General features: G+C 41.5%; 1 protein-coding gene across 3 annotated transcripts in view; it reads right to left on the bottom strand.

The window, feature by feature from the left end:
* CDC42 (cell division cycle 42) overlaps positions 1-21485 on the bottom strand; it is a 54650-nt gene extending 33165 nt beyond the window's left edge. Inside the window, exon 1 of one of the 3 annotated variants that reach the window (XM_049878215.1) lies at positions 21379-21485. The gene's annotated coding sequence lies outside the window, so the exon portion shown is untranslated. The other 2 variants (XM_049878216.1, XM_049878217.1) reach the window with 2 other exon arrangements.
* Positions 21486-21707: the final 222 nt, after the last annotated feature.

Below are 21707 nucleotides of genomic sequence, written 5' to 3'. Positions count from 1 at the left end.
TTAATTAGTTCATGTTCCATCTTCTAGGTGTGTCTATTCTAACAAGAACAATTAGGTGGTAAGCAAGGTGGTTCCTCACAGTGAGCTTATAAAAATAAACGAGAATTATTTACTATTAGCTTGTTTAGCTGTAAATTTAGAACGCAAATTACATTTTTAATCTTTCAAGTAAATCTTGTTTTGTTCTCTACTATCCTTGAATAGCTGTAGGTAATCTTGTTTTCTATCCAAATTTCATGTATCCACCTCTAAGATCAAATCATGATAAAAATTTAAAGGACAGGGTTTCCACGATACATGGCAGAGAACCCTGTTGTTGCATTCCTCTTGTTGATTTCTGACATGAGACTGGTGAATATGTGAAAAATTCATCGATATTTTACAAAAAAACAGTCAAAGAAATCAGCATAGATGCATGTAGACATGTGACAACAGCACCACTACAACTTTTGATTGTTGGGAAAGACACTGACGTTTTCAGATATCGTATAAAGCAAAAGTATCTTTGGGTTTTTGGCAAATCTACATACCATCTGGAATTTTTCAAGCATATGTCTCCCACATAATGGTTGCAAAACGAACATCTCCAGATGCCAATTAAATGCATTATACATGCAAAGTGCTGGATGGCAAATATTAAGCAAGCACTTATTGAAGCAATTATTCAAACTCCTTCATTTTCTGCCTCATGTGAAACTGATCCATGTTGTGAAATCACAACATACATGAGAAAATATGCTGATGTGACATTTATAAAATGAAGGGCTACAGTTCTATGTGGTAAAAGATGTTTTCAGCAGTGGCAGAGGTTTGCTGTCTCAGCTTCATTTCTGAAAATGACTTCATTCTGGAATGTCTGATACAATGAGAACTTGTATCAGAATTTTTACTATAATGCTGAGTTTCCTTCCTCGAATTTACAAAAACTAAGGGATACTAGCCAGAGTCATCATTTTATATTGTATGGGGGGGGGTATTTAAAAATTAAATTGGTAATTATTTAAATAAAGCTACATAATTTTAGATTATTTCAAAACAAGTAATTTAGAAAAGTTGAAGAGTGCATGAACATATAACAGCACTAACAAGGTATTCCATTAGAAGAGATGAAGATTACAATGAGATTTTCCCACAAATATTCAAGACTTGTAGATTTATTCATTTATTCAACAAACCTTTATTAAGCTATTAGGAAGCATCTGCTATGCACCAAGCATTGTCCTATACATAGTCACATCTCCCAAAATCTGGAACAAAGTTCATGCCTCTTGGAGCAAGAATCCTACTGGAGTAGACAGACAATAAACAAATTAAGCATCACCCTTCTAAAGCACATATTTTTCCTCTGTAACATTACTGATGTGCAGTTTTCCCACAATCCTGATCTCTAATTAATAACCCGTAAATACCTGTTGCTGTCAAGTCAATTTTGACTTATTTCGACTCTATAGGACAGAGAAGAACTGCCCTGTAGAGTTTCCAAGGAGCACCTGGTGAATTCAAACTTCAGACCCTTTGGTTAGCAGCTGTAGCACTTAACCACTTCGTCGCCAGGGTTTCCAAATTAATAAAGGGCAACACAATCCTACTTTCTTAACAAGGAGTGTTTTTTTTTTTTTAATCCTCTTATTTTCATGCAAAAGACCAGATAACAAAAGATAAAAGCATTTGGCTTATCCCAATTCTCGAATCTATGTTTACCACAGCTCTGACTGAGGTCTAAACAACCTAGAGAAAATCAGACAGAAATTGATCAACCAGCTTCTATGCATCTTACTCTGCCATCTAATCAATTGCTAAGTGCCTGATAGTATTTAAATTATCGAGCATGGCTTGTTGTTTATTTCAAAGTCTTTATTCACATAGTTCCCCCAAACCTTGGATGTCTGGCTTTACAACTCTTCCTATTTCTATTCTAAGCTTCTATCCCAAAATCCCACCCTATCTGGGAAGCAGTCCCAAACTATTCCAGCTCTCAAAAACTACCCCCAATTCTCCTCTGACCTCCCAAGGCAAGGCTGTTCTTACAGCTTAAATCTCCTATCTCATATTCTTCTCCCCTTCACTCTCCATGCTCTAGCTGCACAGACCTCAAACATTCCAGACCCTGTCCTGCCTTCAGGGCTTTACACTTGCCTACAATACAGTTATGGACTGAACTGTGTCCCGCAAAAATCTGTTATAACCCTAACCTCTATGCCTGTGGTTATAATCCCATTTGGGAATGGGTTGTCTCTGTTCTGTTAATGATACAGGTGTGTCTTGAGTCAATCTCTTTTGAGACAAAAAAGATGAAAACAAGCAAGGGAGAGAAGCAGAGATGTGGCAAGAGAGATGCTAAGCCACAAGAAGATTGCCCAGAAGCAGAAGCTCAGAAGAGACAAGGACACTTCTCCAGTGCCGACAGAGAGAGAAAACCTTCCCCTAGAGCCAGCACCCTGAATTTGGACTCCTAGCCTCCTAAACTGTTAGAAAATAAATTTCTTTGTTAAAGACATCCACTCACGGTATTCCTGTTATAGGAGTACTAGGTAACTAAAACAAAGGTTCTCATCCTTCAGATCTCAACTCAGTCATCATCTCCTCAGAAAATCTTCTCCTGGTACACTACCCAGAGTAGCTGCCCCTCCCTCCTCACTCTCTATCATATCACCCTGTTTATTTCCTTTATAGCAGGGCCATCATTTATAATTATCTTGTTTGTTATATCACAGTAAAGGAGACAGATAATAAAGAAAGAAACCTCTGTAAAAGTGGACATGTTAGTCTCTGCTACATTCTCAGAAAATAACTCAGTATCTGCCACACAATAGGCACTGAGTAAATGGATCTCACACAAACAAACCAGCTGCCCTCAGGATAAACTTGACTTAGGGCAACCCCATGTCGGTTAGTAGAACTGTTCTCCACAAGATTTTCAGTGGCTGCTTTTTCAGAAGTAGATGGCCAGGCCTTCCTTCCAAAGTGCCTCTGGTATACTCAAACCTCCAGCCTTTCCATTTAGCAGCCAAGCACATTAACCAGCTGCACCACCCAGGGACTCCCTGAGTACTTAATCACGCTGTTTTTATTCTAACAGATTTTAAGCTCTCTGTTTTATACACTTCATTATCCCCCTCGCAAAGCACCTAATACAGTACTGAGTATACATTTAGGGAAAGAAAAAAGTAAAATATTAAAAAATTTTTAACACTTTGTTGACTATAATGTAATAATATGAAAAAAAGCATAGGATTTTGAAGACAAGCAAATATATGGGTTCCACTTCAATATGTGATCCTGGCGGGTCACTTCACTGCTATACCTTAATTTTCTCATTTACAGAATATCTTATGCGCAAAACTGCTATATATAAAATAGGTATATAAAGCACTAGTAGGCCACCTGGCAGAATAAACACCAAATACGACACCTTATCCTTATCTCCAATTCAAATTGAGAGAAACCCAAATGGCCCTGTGGTAAAGTTCAGAACTACTGCTATTAGGTGAAAGCATCTAAACAATATAAGAGAAAACTCAGAAAAATTCTTGCTTCTACTTGACAGGGTTATTAGCTAACTTGATCATTCCTTTCTGAAATTCCCTACCTCTGATCTCAAAGAGAGGTTTAAAATAAATGTCACATTTGTAGTCAGGGGATTCTGAATGTTAGAGAGGGATATAACCCACTTCTATTTTAAGAAGAGACAAAATAACACTGCTCAACATTCAACAAATATTTACCAAATCTCAACTATGTCCAAGAAAGGCAATATAAAGTAGCAGTAAAGAGCATGGACTTTCAAGTCAAGCAGTCCTAAGCGCACATCCCTATTCTTGTGTGACTCTGGCCAAGCTACTTAACTTCTCTGGGATCCCTGGGTGGTGCAAACAGTTAAGGCATTGGGCTGCTAAGTGAAAGGTTGGCAGTTCAACTCCACTCAGAGGCACCTGGGAAGAAAAGCCTGGAGATCTAATTCTAAAAAATCAGTCACTGAAAACCCTATAGAGCACAGCTCTACTGACACACAAAGGGTCACCATGAGTTGCAATCAACTTGACAACAACTGGTGGTGACATACAGGTAGTTCCTGACTTACAACGTATTCGAGTTAAAACAAACCACACTTACGACCATCTGGTTTTTGGGGTTTTTTTTTTTTTTTTAACTTTTTGGGTACATTTTATCGTTAGTAATATGTACTACACACAGCGTTGCAGTGCGTAATTTGCTGATGTTATCATTCTCAGATGTTCACGTGCAGGGAAAATGCATCCAGGGGTGCAGGGGATGTTGGAAAAATTGCTGAGTTACGTGAACACGCTCCAAGCATCTGATGAGGATAATACGATGGAAGAGATCAGTAGAAAAATCATCCATATGGCAAGAACGCTGAATTTAGAATTTGGTATCACCAATGTAAAAGAGCTCACAGATCACAAAAGAAGGGGAATTGACATATCAGAATCTAACGAATGCTGAAGAGGAAAGAAATGCTGAAGGAGAAAGAGATAATGAAGAAGCAGCAGCAGCTGTTAAAGAACTTTACGGTGCAATGATTAGCTGGAGTTTTTTCTACACTACATCAGGGGCTTCAGCTGCTTGAAAACATGGACCCAAACGCTGATCGTTTTGCTAAAGCTGACAGACATGTTTAGGATGCAGTGAGATGTTACAAAATAAAGAAAAAAAAAAGGACCATACAGACAACTCCCACTACTTTTCTGATGAGACACACCATCCCCATTCCTAGGGATAATCCAGATAATCAAGAACCTTCCACAAGTGGAGTTATTACCGCAACTGACAGAACACCAATGTCATCCAACTCTTCTTCATCGGAGAAAATTATGTTACGTGTAGTTTTTTTATGTATATATTATTAAAATACATCTGTAAATTTAAACGTAATGTTTCCAACCCCAAAGACAAATAAAGATGAGATTTATGAAGATACTGATAATAAAAGGCATCAATGAAAACTCAAAAAAAAAAGGAGGTATTCAACTTGCATCAGAGCCAACTTCCCATGCAGTCATTGGAATGGAACCCCGTTCAAGTCAGGGACTGCATGTGTGTATACACATATACACCACCTAAAGACTATCTGCAAAGATATTTAAGAAATTGGTAACTGGCTCCTCTGGGAAGGAGATATGGATATCTGAGGTGGGTGGAAGGCTTGTTTTTCATCGTACTCCCTCTTGTACTAAAGTTTCCACCACGTGCAGCGCAGCGGATCGCTTTTACACAGCCCTTCCGGACATGGCCTTCTAACTCCCACCCAAGTACCTGGTTGGGACCATGTAAATAAGGCAAATGTCTCCCACACCAAGGGGATTGGATAGCTTGATGATAATGCAAATAAAGTTTGTGACACCTGTGTGGGGATGGGGCCGTGCAGATAATGTCTATGGAACCCTAGCAAAGGGATTGGTCAGTTTTGCCATTCTGCTAGGCTTAAAATGAGCCATCCCAGAAGCGGGAGGAAAGGATCTCATCACCACCAAGAAAGAAGAGCCAGGAGTGGAGGGCATCCTTTGGACCTAGGATCCCTGCGCCAAGAAGCTCCTGGAACCAGGAGACAGACAAAGAGAGCTGTAACACTGAAGACAGCAAGAAACAGAGGCAGGAGACAGAGCAGTAGGCATCCACGGGCCCACAGGAGTGCCTTTGGGCAGTATGTCTCTGGACACTGATCGCCAGAGCTAAAACGGCTTCGTAACACTTGCCCAAGCAGGGCAGAGGCCGAGGGGTCAGAGAGAGGTCTGCCTGCAGACACGGCTGAGGGCGGGCTGTTCTGATCAAAGAACTGTATCCTGAGCATTCTGGAACCTGAATTGTAACGTTACTTCCCTAATAAATCCCATAATCTTGAGTACCATCTGTGAGTTCTCTGTGGCCACTGCAATGAATTACTGAACCCAGCAGAGAAATAGAGTGCTGTGGGAGGGACGGTTGGTGTCAAAATTGGTAAAGATGGCAGAGAGAAGAGGCACATCTGACCTCCACCTCACAGGCATCAGCCTTGGGCTGTCGACCTTGATTCTCCTTCCCCCTGGTGAAGTTAGAGGAGGTCAAACACTGCCTTCACACCATTTTTACACCACATGCATGTAATATTTTCATTTATTTAAAAGAACAATCTACTAAGGGAAATTAATTTACTAAAATAAAAAAACGTCCAAAACATATTCAACAATTAAGAAAAACATCATCGGCAGACCTGAGGTCTAGCAGCCTAACAAGTCCTAGTAAACCAAATTCACAAAAAGCCTTGATCTATTTCTTTAAAAGTCTTGCACAAATATTTTAAGAGGCATAAAAATATTCACATCCTTTGACTCAGTAATTCCACCTTAGATAAATTTATCCAAAAGGAAAAAAAAATACTTTATCAAGAAACACTGGAATGCTATAACAGCAAAATAGTTAATGCAAGAGAAAAATGATTAAAAGTACACTATAGGATGAAATGCTATACATATGAAAAATAGTTGTGAAGACTATCTACATGGTAACACACCTAATGTTATTAAAAACATACATTATCACTAATGGTTAAGATTTTTGTTATTGTTGTTCTATTGGGGGGAAAAAAAAACAGAAATAAAAAGTTTAACAGTAACTGTGCTGGGCCCAAGGACTGAACAGATCCTATTCAATCTTAATTGCATCTGAACACAAGTTAGGGCCTAAAACATCTGTTACAATAGGCTTCTGTTTTTCCAAGAAGCGATTCTATTAACTATACACGTCAGCAAAATATTTAAATGCCTATAATAACACAACACTAGGTGAGAAAGGAAGCCTGCCCTCAAAACACTTCAATAATTTACACAATGTCTGCACTGTGCCAAGTACTATGCCAGACAACTTGACATACATCACCCATATACTTTACTGGCTATAAAAGGAAAAGGTTAACACAATTTTAATAGTCTCAGATTGCTACGAACTTCTACTACACACTCCAAGTGCCACAGGTTTTTAAAAGAATAATAAGTATGAGAGAGTGGTCTGGGAGAATGTGAAAATAAATCTCCAGTTAGAAGGAATACCAAGAAAAATGGCACAAGTAGTACCTGCTGGAAAAGTCCAGGTCAGAGAGTCTCTGAAAGCTAGACAGAGAAGTTTTAATTTAACTTGGTAGAGAGCAGGAAGCTATCATTTATATCTTATCCAAGAACTACAGTTTTTTAGGAAAATCACTCTTGTACCTATATTCCAAAGTAGACTGCTAAAAGCAAGCGGAAAAGTCAGGGAACTCTGCTAAGAAACCAATGCAATAATTCGAGACTTAAATGGAAAAACCTACACTAGGGTTGCCGCTCAGCTGCCATGAGTCGCCTCGGCCTCACCACAACCTCAGGCCCGACGAGATCAAACGGCTGCGACCCACAGGGTTCTCACCGGCTGGTCTCTCTAAAGCAGATCACCAGTGCTTCCTTCCTATGTCCGAGGGCGTACCCACTGCCAGTGAGTTGACGCCCACTCACAGCAACCCCCAGAACAGACTAGAACTGCCCCGTAAGGTTTCCAAGGCTGTCATCTTTACAGAATAGGCTGTCACATCTTTCTCCCACAGAGCGGCTGGTGGGTTCGAACCACTGACCCTTCAGCTGGCAGCTGAGTGTTTAACCACTACACCCTTTTCAAAATCAATACAGAGGAATTTGATCATAAGTCTATCAAGGATGAAATCATGTGCCAGATTATATCATAAATCCTGCATACATGCATACATTTGCAGCATAAAATAAATCACTATACTGTACTATCTAAGCAACACTGTAAATGAGTGACAAACTGAGAGCCAAATGAGGGACCCTGGCACATTCTTTGGAAGGTCACCAGACTAAGTGCCAACTACAAAACAAGTCATGATTCTCTGTCATATCTGATGAAGGAGACGTACTCACATTCAAATTCCCAAACAATCTTATAAACCACAAGCCATTTTTAAAAGGGCAAGATAAGATTACCAAGATTCTGAATCAAAGCAGTCTACTATTTTGATGTAAAGCCTGTTATTAACGGAGTGAACTTCCATAGACGCATTCAATCAGAAACTTCATGAATAATTCCAGAAAGAAAAATGAGAGACGGTACAGCATTTGTACAGAGGTCTGTGTCAAATCAGTACAGCTGGCATGACTGCAGATGGTTCGGCTTGGTTGCACAGCAGTCACAGTATAATTCTATCCGCTAAAAGAGATCAAGAGAAAAACAACAAAGACGGAGTTGCAAAGACTCTGAAAAATAACCAATCCTGCGTTTGCAACAGATCTGCCTTTTCAAGCATACTTTGAAACCAAGAACACCAGCATCAAGGCACAAACTTTTACCCTATCAATTTTTTCTATGGAAATTATACACATCATATTTGGTAAAATAAATCTCCTATAATGGTTCCCCTAATGCATTACAGAATACATTTGCTTAATGTCTATTTTTAAAGGTTTCATACACAATTAAGCACGACAGTACTTGTCACTGATTAAAAGTCGCTTTGGCTGTTGTTCCCTTTACCTGGAATGCTCTTGCCTGGATAGCTCACTCAGTCATCTTCCCTATAGGTCTTTGCTCAATTGTCATTTTCTAAGTGAGATCTCCTCTGACTACCCTATTTTAAATTGCAGCCGGAGTTCTACTAGACCCTACCGTACCCCGCTCCACCCTATCCCTGACCCTCCCTTCATGTTTCTCCAAATCATACACTACAATGTAAATCTCATGAGGCCAGAAACTGGTTGTGGTCTAATCCACAGCCGTAGCCCCAGCACCTATGACAGTGACTGTCAGAGCAAGTGCTCCAGGACTTGTCGAACAGTAAGACAGCATGGTTAACAGAAACAGCACATCAAAACACTCGCGCAGTGGATGCAGAATACACTTCTTAACATGTCCTCAAAGCACCTAAAACCTCTCCTTTACTGTCTAGAGGAAAAAAAAGAAATTAATGGCTACCCCTCTGAAAGAGAAAAATCCTATTCCTAAAGCGTAAGTCTACAACCTAAACTAGCTAAAGTAGTTAACACCAAACGTTTAAAGCCAGCCAGTATCATTTTCAAAGGATAAACGTTCTGTATCATCATGAGCAACTCTATCCTCTTCTGGGAATGCATGCTTCTACTGACCTTGAAACTAGCAAAAAAAAATAAAGACACTCTACAAAAAGCTGCAGCATTCTCAAAAACTACAGGAGTATCACACTGAAACAGTGTAGCCCGTTTTACAGTCCGTAGTTTTACAACCATGCCTTTAATTCTGGAACAATCTACCTGGATTTCAATTCATTAAAATACTGTATAATGAACTTAAGGAATCCCGGGATTGTCAGAGAATCACCTCCAGAATTTATGTCTTCAGAAAGTCTTTGCCATTGATTAGGCCGTATTTTAAAAGCTGCTTCTACATATTAAGTTAGTTACAAACTTGTCTTTTTGATATCTGGAAATAATGACTTCATCTTTAGACAAAAAAAGAGAGAGACTGAGAGCAAGAGACGCAGGTTTTTATTTTTTGTAAGTTAAGAGGAGAAATGATACCAATTTCCCCAACTGTGAGTAAGAGGTAAAGGATTTGGTGGCAGGAAAAAACCAACTTTTGTCTTTTCAACACGTCATATCCAGGATACTAACTAATCTTGACCCTGAAGAAAATTCACTGAATTACAAAAAAAAGAGCAATGTGTTTTAAGATATAAAACAAACTGAATGCTTACCCCTAACCGTGATATACAAAGTTACAACTTTGCCCGCTCCTCCATGCCCCTTGAGTAACTGGTAACACAGATGTAAGAGAAATGGCGTGATTTCTCTGTTCCTGGCTCTGATTTAACTAGAACCAAGTTCAACATTTAAAGAGTACAAAATGGTACCATTTTCATGCCCACGTTAATACCCGCAACTAGAAGAAAATTCAATTTAAAGGACAGAATCTAAGTTTCTCAGAGGATGAGATGGGCGGGGAGGTGTGTGTTACCCCAAGAATAAACAGCAAAAGAAATACTCTGAACTGTAAAAATACAAAAAATTTATAGGAAATTATTACCACAAGCTCCCCAAAAACTTAACTTTCCACGAATGCGAACGATTAAGAAAAAACTACATAGCAATAATGACTATCAAATTCTTTGAAGAGCAAATAAAACAAGAATTATATGACTTTCAGAATATTAAAATATAACCCAACCCAATGCCATCGAGTCGATTCCGACTCATAGCAACCCTATAGGCCAGAGTAGAACTGCCCCATACAGTTTCCAAGGAGCGCCTGGCAGATTTGAACTGCCAACCCTTGGTTAGCAGCTGTAGCACTTAACCACTACGCCACCAGGGTTTCCAAATTAAAATATAGCTCTGAAATTACTGCAAGCTTTTCAGAGTATTAGAAAACAATAAAATACTCCAGTTAGTTTCACCGATTCAAGACCTGAAGAAATTGGATACATGGATTCCGTTTCAGAAGTTTTCCCGCAGCCAACGGACGATCCCTTCCCCAATCCCTAATATTGGTCTACTTCTCCCTTGTCCCGATTCTAGGTTGAGATGGGCCCATTTCCCATAGATACCACAAAGATTTTTCACATACATAGCATGTTCAGTCCCATCTCAAGAAACTCCAAATTAGAGTAGCTGTAAACCAGCTCCCCAGTGGGGTTTTGGCCAAAGCCACTAGATGATCAATGGCCTCTGCTGAAGTTTCTTCCATTCACCTACCTCAGGAACTTAAGAGGAATTTTTCCCCCTTTTTCTACCTATACTAAACATTGTTTGGCCACACCAACTGCCCTCGAGCCTTAAAAAAAAAAAAAAAAAGTTCACGAAACAAGTTTAAGGAACACTGAGTTAAAAAGATTCCCTGACTTCTCTGAACTTTTAATAAAGTTATACATATAACGGGAGCCCTGGTGGCACAGTGGTTAAGAGCTACAGCTGCTAATCAAAAGGTCAGCAGTTCAAATCCACCAGCCACTCCCTGGAAACCTATGGGGCAGTTCTACGCACAGGGTCACCATGAATCGGAATCAAGTTGACAGCATGGGTTTGGTTTGGTTTTTGTGCACATAATAAATTCCCAAAGAGGAGAGATTAAAAAAGTAGATTTTCGATTTATTTTATAGCCCATGGAAACATCTTACAGGCACCCTGAAACACATTCAACAAAAAAAATAGGCATTAGTCTAAAAATTACAATTATTTCCTACTGGTTTATACCTCAACTGGTTTATAAACTATACAATGATCTAACATTCCCTTTAGCCCTATGATGAGAAAAGGAAATAAACAACATGACATGAAAGAATCTAAATATTTCCATTAAGCTTATATGTTAGGAATACTATTTGTACACTTTCTGAAACAAATTAAAGTATTAGATATTGATTTAAATCCTAGCACTGTGGAACTCATAGGAACTATCTATCCATTGTTTTCCTTAACCTGATAAATGAAAATTTACGTTTTAAAATCTAATAATTTAAATATATCAATGTTAATCTTAAACCCCACATTAAAAATTCGGCTTTCTGGGAAAGTAATAAATGATATGATTGGCTTAATTACATTTCAGAAGGGATTCTCAAACTGAGCTCCTCTCAAGTAACATTCAGCTAGTGACACATTATCAGTAGCTACACTGAAGTTTTAGGTCCCTGGGTGGCTCAAATACTTTGCACTCAGCTACTAACCAAAAAGCTGGTGATTCAAATCCACCCAGCAGCGCTGGGAAAGGCCTGGGGACTACTTCTTGAAGATTACAGCCACTGCAAATCCTATGAAGCACAGCTGTACTCTGAAGCACATGGGGTCGCCATGAGTCAGGGTCAACTCTATGACAACGGGTTTGGTTTTTGGTTTATAATGAAATTAAAAAGTTCCTGAGTGGCGCAGAGTTAAGCATTCGGCTACTAACCCAAAGGGTGGCGGTTCATATCTACCCAGAGGTGCCTCCAAAAAAAGGCCTAGTGATCTACTTCCAAAAAATCACAGCCATTGAAAATCCCATGGCTCGCAGTTCTACTCTGAAACACATGGGGTCCTCACCTGTCGGAGTTGACTCAATGGCCACTGGTTTTCGTGCGCATGCGTAATAGTGAAGCTGTCTTATAATGAAAATTCCTGAAACCACAGACAGCATTCTTTATCTGTTAAGAATCTATTCTGACTTCCCACTCGTTTGTTTTTAATCAGATTTAAAAACAAACAAAAACCAAATACCTCTTCCTGAATCGCCGGCCAACCAAGCAAATAGTTTGCAACTGAAATCTTGCACTTACTTTCTTCTATGAAATTATCCTCTTTTCTCATGCTCCTTAAGGCTAATAAAGTATCTTTTATTCCACCTCTGTCTCTCCCTCTGGTTTCACTGCTCATTTGATGTTCTCAAACAAGCTCTTCTCTTTCCACAAAGTAACAGGATAACCTTTTTAACTCAAAGGATGGCTACGGCTTCATATTGCCGCTTGGGACAAAGAGGCTGGGACACGGTTATGCCTGAAGACATTGATCCCCCAGTCCTCATGGCACCTGGGGTCTGGAGCACATACAGCTAGCCAAGAGCAACACCATCAATTTACCCCAGTGCAGCATACAAATATTTCTATGTCTGCCTCGATTTGAAAAAGGTCCTAAGGAAGTACTACTCTAGAGATATACTGCACAGGGATATTGTTGCTGGGTGCTGTCGAGTCGATTCTAACCTAGCAACCCAGTGTGACAGAGCAGAACCGTCCCACAGGGGTTTCTTGATTGCCATCTTTTTTTTTAAATTGTGCTTTAACTTTACAAATCCAGTCAGTATCTCATACAAAAATTTATAGACACCTTGCTATATACTCCTAATTGCTCTCCCCCTAATGAGACAGCACACTCCTTCTCTCCATCCTGTATTCCCCGTGTCCATTCAACCAGCTCCTGTTCCCCTCTGCCCTCTCATCTCGCCTCCAGACGAAAGCTGCCCACATAGTCTCATTTGTCTACTTGAGCCAAGAAAACTCTCTCTTCACCAGTGTCATTTTCTATCTTACGGTCCAGTCCAATCTCTGTCTGAATAGCTGGCTTTGGGCATGGTTCTTGTCTTGGGCTAAAAGAAGGTCTGGGGACCATGACCTCCAGGGTCCTTCTAGTCTCAGTCAGACCATTAAGTCTGGTCTTTTTACAAGAATTTGGGGTCTGCATCCCACTGCTCTCCTGCTCCCTCAGGGGTTCTCTGTTGTGTTCCCTGTCAGGGCAGTCATCGGTTGTAGCCTGGCACCATCTAGTTCTTCTGGTCTCAGGATGATGTAGTCTCTTCTTTATGTGGCCCTTTCTGTCTCTTGGGTTCATAATTACCTTCTGTCTTTGGTGTTCTTCATTCTCCTTTGATCCAGGTGGGCTGGGACCAATTGATGCATCTTAGATGGCCGCTTGTTAGCATTTAAGACCCCAGATGCCACTCTCCAAAGTGGGATGCAAAACATTTTCTTAATAGATTTTATTATGCCAATTGACCTAGATGTCCCCTGAAACCATGAAGCCCAGACCCCCATCCCTGATACTCTGGCCTTCAAAGCGTTCAGTTTATTCAGGAAACTTCTTTGCTTTTGGTTTAGTCCACTTGTGCTGACCTCTCTTGTATGGTGTTGTCTTTCCCTTCACCTAAAATAGTTCTTGTCTACTATCTAATTAGTGAATACCCCTCTCCCTCCCTCCTCACTCTCGTAACCATCAAAGAATATTTTCTTCTCTGTTTAAACTATTTCTAGAGTTCTTAAAATAATGGTCTCATAGGATATTTGTCCTTTTGCAACTAATTTCAGTCAGCATAATGCCTTCCAGACTCCTCCAAGTTATGAAATGTTTCACGGATTTATCATTGTTCTTTACTGATGCACAGTATTCCATTTGTGACTACACCATTATTTATCCATTCATCCATTGATGGGCACCTTGGTTGCTTCCATCTTTTTGCTATTGTGACAGTGCTACAATGACCATGGGTGTGCATGTATCTATTCATGTGAAGGTTCTTATTTCTCTAGGATATATTCCAAGGAGTGGGATTGCTGGATCGTATGGTAGTTCTATTTCTAGCTTTTTAAGGAAGTGCCAAATCGATTTCCAAAGTGGTTGTACCATTTTACATTCCCACCAGCAGTGTATAAGTCTTCCAGTCTCTCCACAACCTTTCCAACATTTATTATTTTGTGTTTTTTGGATTAATCCCACCCTTGTTGGAGTGAGATGGAATCTCATTGTAGTTTTGATTTGCATTCCTCTAATGGCTAATGACTGTGAGCATTTCCTCATGTATCTGTTAGCTACCTGAATGTCTTCTTTAGTGAAGTGCCTGTTCATATCCTTTACCCATTTTTTAACTAGGTTATTTGTCTTTTTGTAGTTGAGTTTTTGCAGTATCATGTAGATTTTAGAGATCAGACGCTGATCAGAAATGCCACAGCTAAAAACTTCTTCCCAGTCTGTAAGTAATCTTTTTACTCTTTTGGTTTTGGGTTTTTGGATGAGCATAGGTGTTTGCTTCTTAGGGGCTCCCAGTTACCTAGTTTCTCTTTGACTGTAATCTTTACAGAAGCAGACTGCCAGGTCTTTCTCCTGCAGAGCCCCACTGGGTAAGTTCAAGCCACCAACTTTTTGTTTAGCAGCTGAGTACTTAACCATTTACGACACTTTCTCCTAAACCAAGTAGTTTAAGAAAAATGAAAATCTGAAAGTATTAGAGATATAAATTTAATCTTCTTCTTGTCGGCTGCTGCCAAGTCAGCTCCCGACCCACGGCAAACCCATGCACAACAGAACTAAATGCTGCCTATTCCTGCACCATCCCCATGATAAGTTGCAGACCGGACCATGGTAATCAATCAATAGGGTTTTCACTAGCTGAATTCTGGAAGAAGATCACCAGGCCTTTCTTTCTAGTTCCTCTTAGTCTGCAAGTTGCGCTGAAACCCGTGCAGCACCATAGTAATACGCAGGCCTCCAGTGACAGGTGAGTGGTAGCTGTGCATAAGGTGCACTGACAGAGAATTGAACCTGGGCCTCCTGCATGGAAGACGAGAATTGTACCACTTAACTATCAAAAAACAGAAACCAAACCTACTGCTGTCCAGTCGATTCTGATTCATAGCAACCCGAAAGGACAGAAGAGAAGTGCTCCAGAGGGCTTCCAAGACTGTAAACCTCTATGGAAACAGACTGCCACATCTTTATCCTGAGACGCAGCTGGTGGGTTCAAATCACCAAGCTTTCAGTTAGCAGCCGAGCACTTAAACCACTGTGCCACCAAGGCTCCTTTTACTAAACTACCGATGTCCCCAAATTCAGTCTAAACCAAACTTGCTACCGTCTAGTCGATTTCAACTCCTAGTAACCCAACGGGACAGAGAAGAACTGCCCCATAAGGTTTCCAAGACTGTAAATCTCTATGGAAGCAGACTGCCACATCTTTCTCCTGCAGAGCAGCTGGTAGGGTCTAATCGCCAACCTTTCGGTTTGCAGCCAAGCACTTTACCCACTGTGCCACCAGGTCTCCTTTTACTGAACTACCAATGCCCCCAAATTCAATTTAGTCTTTGCAAAATAGCAATAATTTTTTTTCCAGGATGGCAGCTAAATGGGACTAGATTTTAGTCATTAACATTTTCCCTTGAGAGTGGCAACAAGGTTTATTTTAGCAAAGAAAGAAGATAACATTTTTACATTTGACCAGCTAAACACCAATTTTTTATTTTATCTAAAGTTTTCATAGTCAATAATTATATGAATTATCCTGATCGTACACTTTATAACAATTCGTTTTCAATAAAGCATCATTTAGGTTCAAATATTAATTCATATACTGAACTAGAACTTAAGATCGGGGGCAGTGGCCGATTTATTAACTTTAATCAGCACATTAGCTGCTGATAATCAGCATCGACATGAGGCAATTCTACACAGCAGGCAAGAAAAACTATTAACTAATTCCTTTAAAAGCCAAACAGGCTTGAGATTCCTCTACAGATTATCATTCCTGCAGTAAGTTCTGTCACATAAGCTAAAACTACATTATACTTAAGCAAGGAACAAAAATAAACATAAAATAAAGCACTCAAACAACATGGTGAATGTATTTAATGTCACTGAATAAAAGTATACTTAAAAATGCTTAAAATGGTGTTTTGTTATATATTTTTTTTTAAACACAATAAAATTTTATAAATAAAAGCACTCCACGTTGTTAATAAAATTCATTAACACATTAGTCTAGCAGCCCTAATGGGGGTGCTTCAAACTTTAATGTGCATAAAAATTAAGTGGAGATCTTGTAAAAAATGCAAATTCTGATTCAGTAGGCCTGGGATGGGGCCTGAGAGTTCTAATCAGCTCCCAGGTGACGCTTATGCTACTAGTCCTTCAACCACATGCTGCACGCTTGATGCCTGACACCCTTCCTTCTAGGACACGGGTAAGAATGTGGTTTGCTGTCGGGTTGATTCCAATTCCCAGTGGCCTACAGGACAGAGCAGAACTGCCCCGTAGGGCTTCCAAGGCTATACACCTTTACAGAAGCAGAACTGCCCATAGGGCTTCTAAAGCTATACATCTTTATAGAAGCAGACTGCCACGTCTTTATCCCGTGGAGAGGCTGGTGGGTTCCGAATGCCAACCTTTCAGCTAGCAGTCACGGCTTTAACCACCTCACCACCAGGGCTCCTCACTGGTAAAAAGAATGGATAAAACTTTAAAGGAAGTAACAACCCCCACTTCATTTAATAGTGTTTATGATTTCATGAGATTAGTCTGGGAGAGGATGGTTATTAAAATGTTGATGTCTGGGAGAAACACTGATAGTGTCTCAAGGATCTGAGGGAGGTTGTGGTAATGTCAAGAGCAAATACCTATACAGCATTTGTCATGGACTGAACTATGTCCCCCCAAAAATGTGTGTATCAACTTGGTTAGGCCGTAATTCCCAGTACTCTGTGGCTGTCCTCCACTCTGTGATTGTAATTTTACGTTAAAGAGGCTTAGGGTGGGACTGTAACACCCTTACCAGGTCACATCCCTGATCCAACGTAAAGGGAGTTTCCCTGGGGTGTGGCCTGCACCACCTTTTCTCTTTCAAGAAATCAAAAGGGAAGCAAGCAGAGAGCTGAGAACCTCATACAACAAAGAAAGCAGCACCAGGAGCCGACTGTGTCCTTTGGACCCAGGGTCCCTGAGAAGCTCCCCCACCAGAAGACTGAGGACAAAGACCTTCCTCCATAGCCAACAGAGAGAAAGCCTTCCCCTGGAGCTCACACCCTGAATTTGGACTTTAAGCCTACTTTACTGTGAGGAAATAAACTTCTCTTTTTTAAAGCCATCTGCTTGTGGTATTTCTGTTACAGCAGCAATAGATGAGTAAGACAGCACTTCACATATATTAACTAATTTAATCCTCATAACAATACTGTGAGATAGGGACTACTGTTACCCCTATTTTACAAAAAGGAAACCTAAGTCACAGAGACATACTTAAATTGCCCAAGATCACACAGATAATAAATGGCAGAGCCACGATCTGAACCCAGGAAATCTGGTTCTACAGTCTACACTTTTAACCACTATAATAGCAGTACATGTCTCAAGAACACAGAGTAGCAGAATTAAAACAGCAAATGGAGAGAAACAGCTTACTTTGGAGAAGAGAATGCCAAATATTAAAGTGAAAAACAGAGAGTAACATAGCCTAAGGTAGAGGTTCTCTTCAGATGACAGACCACCTACAAACTTTGTTGCTTGGTGAATACCAGACTTCACAATATGTAGTTCTTTGCTACATTAAAAACTGTTCTCAACTTTAGCATAAGAGCTAATGCCAAGTAAAAAAAATGCCAAGTATTTGAAGAAAAAAAATATTTTTCTAGAATTGAAAGGAAAGATACCATTTTGGTGGCAAAACACCTGGTTTTCACCTCAGGGAATAAACCATTTGAGAACCAATGTCCCAGGGGTGACAGGTGAAGAAGAGTTTTGACACCCAGGACTTATAATAGCAGCACTGGCAGACACAGCTGAAATGACAAGCAGTGAAAATTACTTTAGCAAAAACATTTTGGACTGAAGGGATGAGGAACTAAAAGTAGAAACTGGTAAAGGACAAAGCACAACATGACTAGGAATTTGATACTGTAGAGGGGAATAGGAGCCCTGGTAGAGAAATGGTTAAGAGTTCCGCCGCTAACCAAAAAGTCAGCAGTTTGAATCCACCAAGCCGCTCCTTGGAAACTCTGTGAGGCAATTCTACGCCATTCGACTCGACAGTAACAGGTTAGAAGGGAGTAAGTGGAAGAAAATAAACTGTTATCAGCAAGCAAAGAAATAGATGAAGATAAGGAAACAAACATTAAATCTGAGTAATTTTTAGGGAAATAAGGGAGCTGGACATCAGAAAAGATTTTCTAAGTGATGGTAAATTGTCCAGGTAATGAAGCTGCAGATAAATAAACTCAAGCAAGTGTAAGTTAGTAATTTCACTTCAATGAGCCCAAATATGGATACAGCTGATCAAGCACAAAAAGATGCCTTGGGAAACAAAGTACAAGGGCTTATGGAATACGCATAGAGGAAAAATGTCAACCCTTAGACAGCATCAAATTCATCCACCTGACAAATATTTCTTGAGACTTACTTTGTGCCTGGCACTATTCTAGATGCTAGGATATAGGAGTGACCATACCAGGCCAAAGCTCTGCCCTCATAGAGCTTACATGCTAGTGGGAGAGACTGACAACAAACACATTTAGAAAAGAAAACTGAATAAGGAATTATAATAAAAGCCTAGAATGGAGCCCTTTACAAATAGGAGGATATACAGATTCATATATGGGAAATAAGTTAACACACTATTACTCCCTGCTCCCCGAAAAGCCCTGTAGCCTACAGTTCTCATTAGGGGCTCTTCATTGCTCTCAAAAAAGACACTAAAACAATAAACAAATGCATTTAGAAATCTATCCATAAGTACAACTTGACTTTTACTTTCAAGAATGACTATCAATATTACTCATCAGACAGGCACAGCAATTGTAGTTTTCCAAATTTGACAGCTCTTGAATCAAAACATTTTATTAGCATAACCGTTTAACAAGAAATGCTCTTCCAAATAGTCCACAAAAGTGCAAATGGAAAAGCATCCTAAAAAAGAGGAACAAACCTTGAAGTTACAAAAAGACTTCAAGATTTGGTCTTGGTATTCTTTAAGAATCTCACTGATGTTTAAGCCCCGACTACTCAAAGCTGTGTATTTACCTTTAAATTCCAAAGAAAAAAGTTTCACTGAGCACAAGTGTTGGCTACTACATGAAACCATTTTAAGAGTAGACAGAGGATGTTTAAAGACATTACTGGAAGAGCTTATTTTCAATCCTCAATTATTTTGTTGTCTCAGTCTGAAAATTGTTCATTTAAACTATTCTGCTATATTTTTAAGAAGAAAGATGTGAACTGATACACAGAGACTTCTTAAAAATAGAGGACTCGAGAAATAAGGCAGCAGACCAGTGTTTCATTTTTATACTTCTAAAGCAAGATACCACTTTAACGCAAAGAAAACTATTTCAGAAGATTCATGTGCCATACCTATCTTCAACACCCACACTGGAGAAAGCGCATTTAAATCTACCACTTCTTAAAGTTTGTGTTTCTTAACAAACAATCTGTTCTCTCTACACAAATGAGAAACAATAGAAAAGTACTTGTACCAACATGAACTACCCTTTGTAACAATGCATTCACACAACTGAAATTCATCTGCTTTACAATGCTAACATTTTTCTGTGCTACCGTACTCTGTACAAGGATGGAAAATTTAGACTGTACCTCACATTCTTGGGAACAAAAACAGTGATCCCAAAAGCCTAAAAATATCACTCATTTACTTTTTTTGGTAAAAGCTCAAAACTGTTTTGAATTAAAAAACTAAAGTGCCTAGGAAGCAAAACTGATCCTCTCACTACCACACCCTTGCCACAAAGAGAGCAACTGAGGCAATCTAGGTAGGTACCGTGCATCAAACAAGTATATGGGACAAGTCAATCACTCCCGGAAAGTCATTTGGGGGCCAAAAAAATGCACCCACAAATAAGGTGGCTTCGTTCAAGTACAGTCAGAGGGGAATTTTAAAGTTATATTCTATGCAAATGGCTACAGAAAGTGTTGTCTTACGCTTTATTTTCTGTCACAACCTAATTTTGACATTTAAACCTTCCTTTAGATGCAACTGAGGTGGCCAAGAACAAGAGTAACAGGATATCAAAAAAAAAAAAAAAACCACCTCCGAATATGACGCGCTGGGGAGCGGAGCAAGGGAAGTCTCTGGGTGACCCACTGAAACTGCAAAAACGCTGTCTTACTCTGCTGAGTCCCTGACTTGGAGGAGTTAAAACTCTCACCCCTTAGACTGCGATGACGTAATCTTCCACACTGCATTTCTCTAGGATTTAAAGGGGAGGAAAAAAACAAACGAACAAAGAAAATTTCCCCTTAGTAAGAGGAATTAAGCCGACGGCCGAGCGACAGTTTCGGGAGGGGTTAGGTAACTCCCTGAAGGGGAAGCCGCAGCTGAATGAGCCAGGAGAGCGTTAGGTGCTGGAGGAGCAAACGGCAACGCTGTGGGCAACTCTACCTAGGGCAGGAAAAAGGACCCCGGCCAGAGGGCGACCGGACCCACCCTGCCCCGAGAAGCCGGCGAGCTGGGCGGCCGCGGCGGGAAGGGCGTCGCAGGCCCGGCCGGGCCACTCCGCAAACTGCCCCCTCCCCGCCCGCCACTTCCCCGCCGCGGTCGCGAGGCCGCTCCCCTCCCCCCGCCCGCCGCAAAATGTCCGCGGCGGCGCCCGGCGAAGCAGGAAGTCGAAGCCGAGCGCAGTGGGCAGCACCCAGCCTTCGAGCCCCGGCCACCGACACGTCCTCCGCCTCCAGCGCCCGCGCGCGGCTCCGTGAAGCGGGGCCCCAGGCGCCCCAGCCCGGCCGCCCGCCCTTGGGTGCCCACGGGGCCCGGCCGGAGGGGGAGGGGGACCCGGGCGGCCGGGATGGGTGTGACCCCTTCCTTCCGCCGCTGCCCGGTGACAGCCCGGCCCCGCCCGTGCCCTCGGGCCGACACCCGGAGCACCGGCCCCGCGCCTCGCAGCGGGCGCGCACCCTGCCTTCCCCGCCGCGACTCCCGCCCCTTAGTGCCCCTACAGAACGCGGACCCGCGCTCGCCCGGAGGGCGCAGCGCGAGCCGGGCACCCTCCCGCGTTCCGCGCTCCCAGCCGTCCCAGAATCCCGGAGACCACGGGTCCCCGAGAATGGGGAAAGACTGGGGGCGACGCGGTAGGGACAAGACGATGGGGGAGTCGCTCCCTCGGGGAGCCTGAGGCCCCGCACTCACCTCAGCTTCTCCGCCGGGGCGTTGGCAGCACTGCGCGGGGTCTCCTCGACTGCCGGACAGGGGCACGCACCTGACGTCACCACGCAGGAGACGCACGGCTGGGTGCCCGCGGAAGTGGGAGGGATGGAGAGGGGAGGAAGAGGCTGGGACGGCTCGAGGCGGAGCCTAAATTCCTCCTCCGCCTCCGCTGCGCTGGACCAACGCGCACGCGCAAGACCGGAATGGCTCACGTGTTTAGTATTCAACTCGGCACCTCTTTCCCCAGTGCTTGCTGTTCAAAAACTAGAAAGAATAGTTTGCAGAACACACCAATGACATTTCTTTTGATC

This window comes from Elephas maximus, chromosome 3, assembly GCF_024166365.1.
Source record: "Elephas maximus indicus isolate mEleMax1 chromosome 3, mEleMax1 primary haplotype, whole genome shotgun sequence".
Taxonomy (NCBI): domain Eukaryota; kingdom Metazoa; phylum Chordata; class Mammalia; order Proboscidea; family Elephantidae; genus Elephas; species Elephas maximus.
This window is presented reverse-complemented; position numbering and strand designations above follow the sequence as displayed.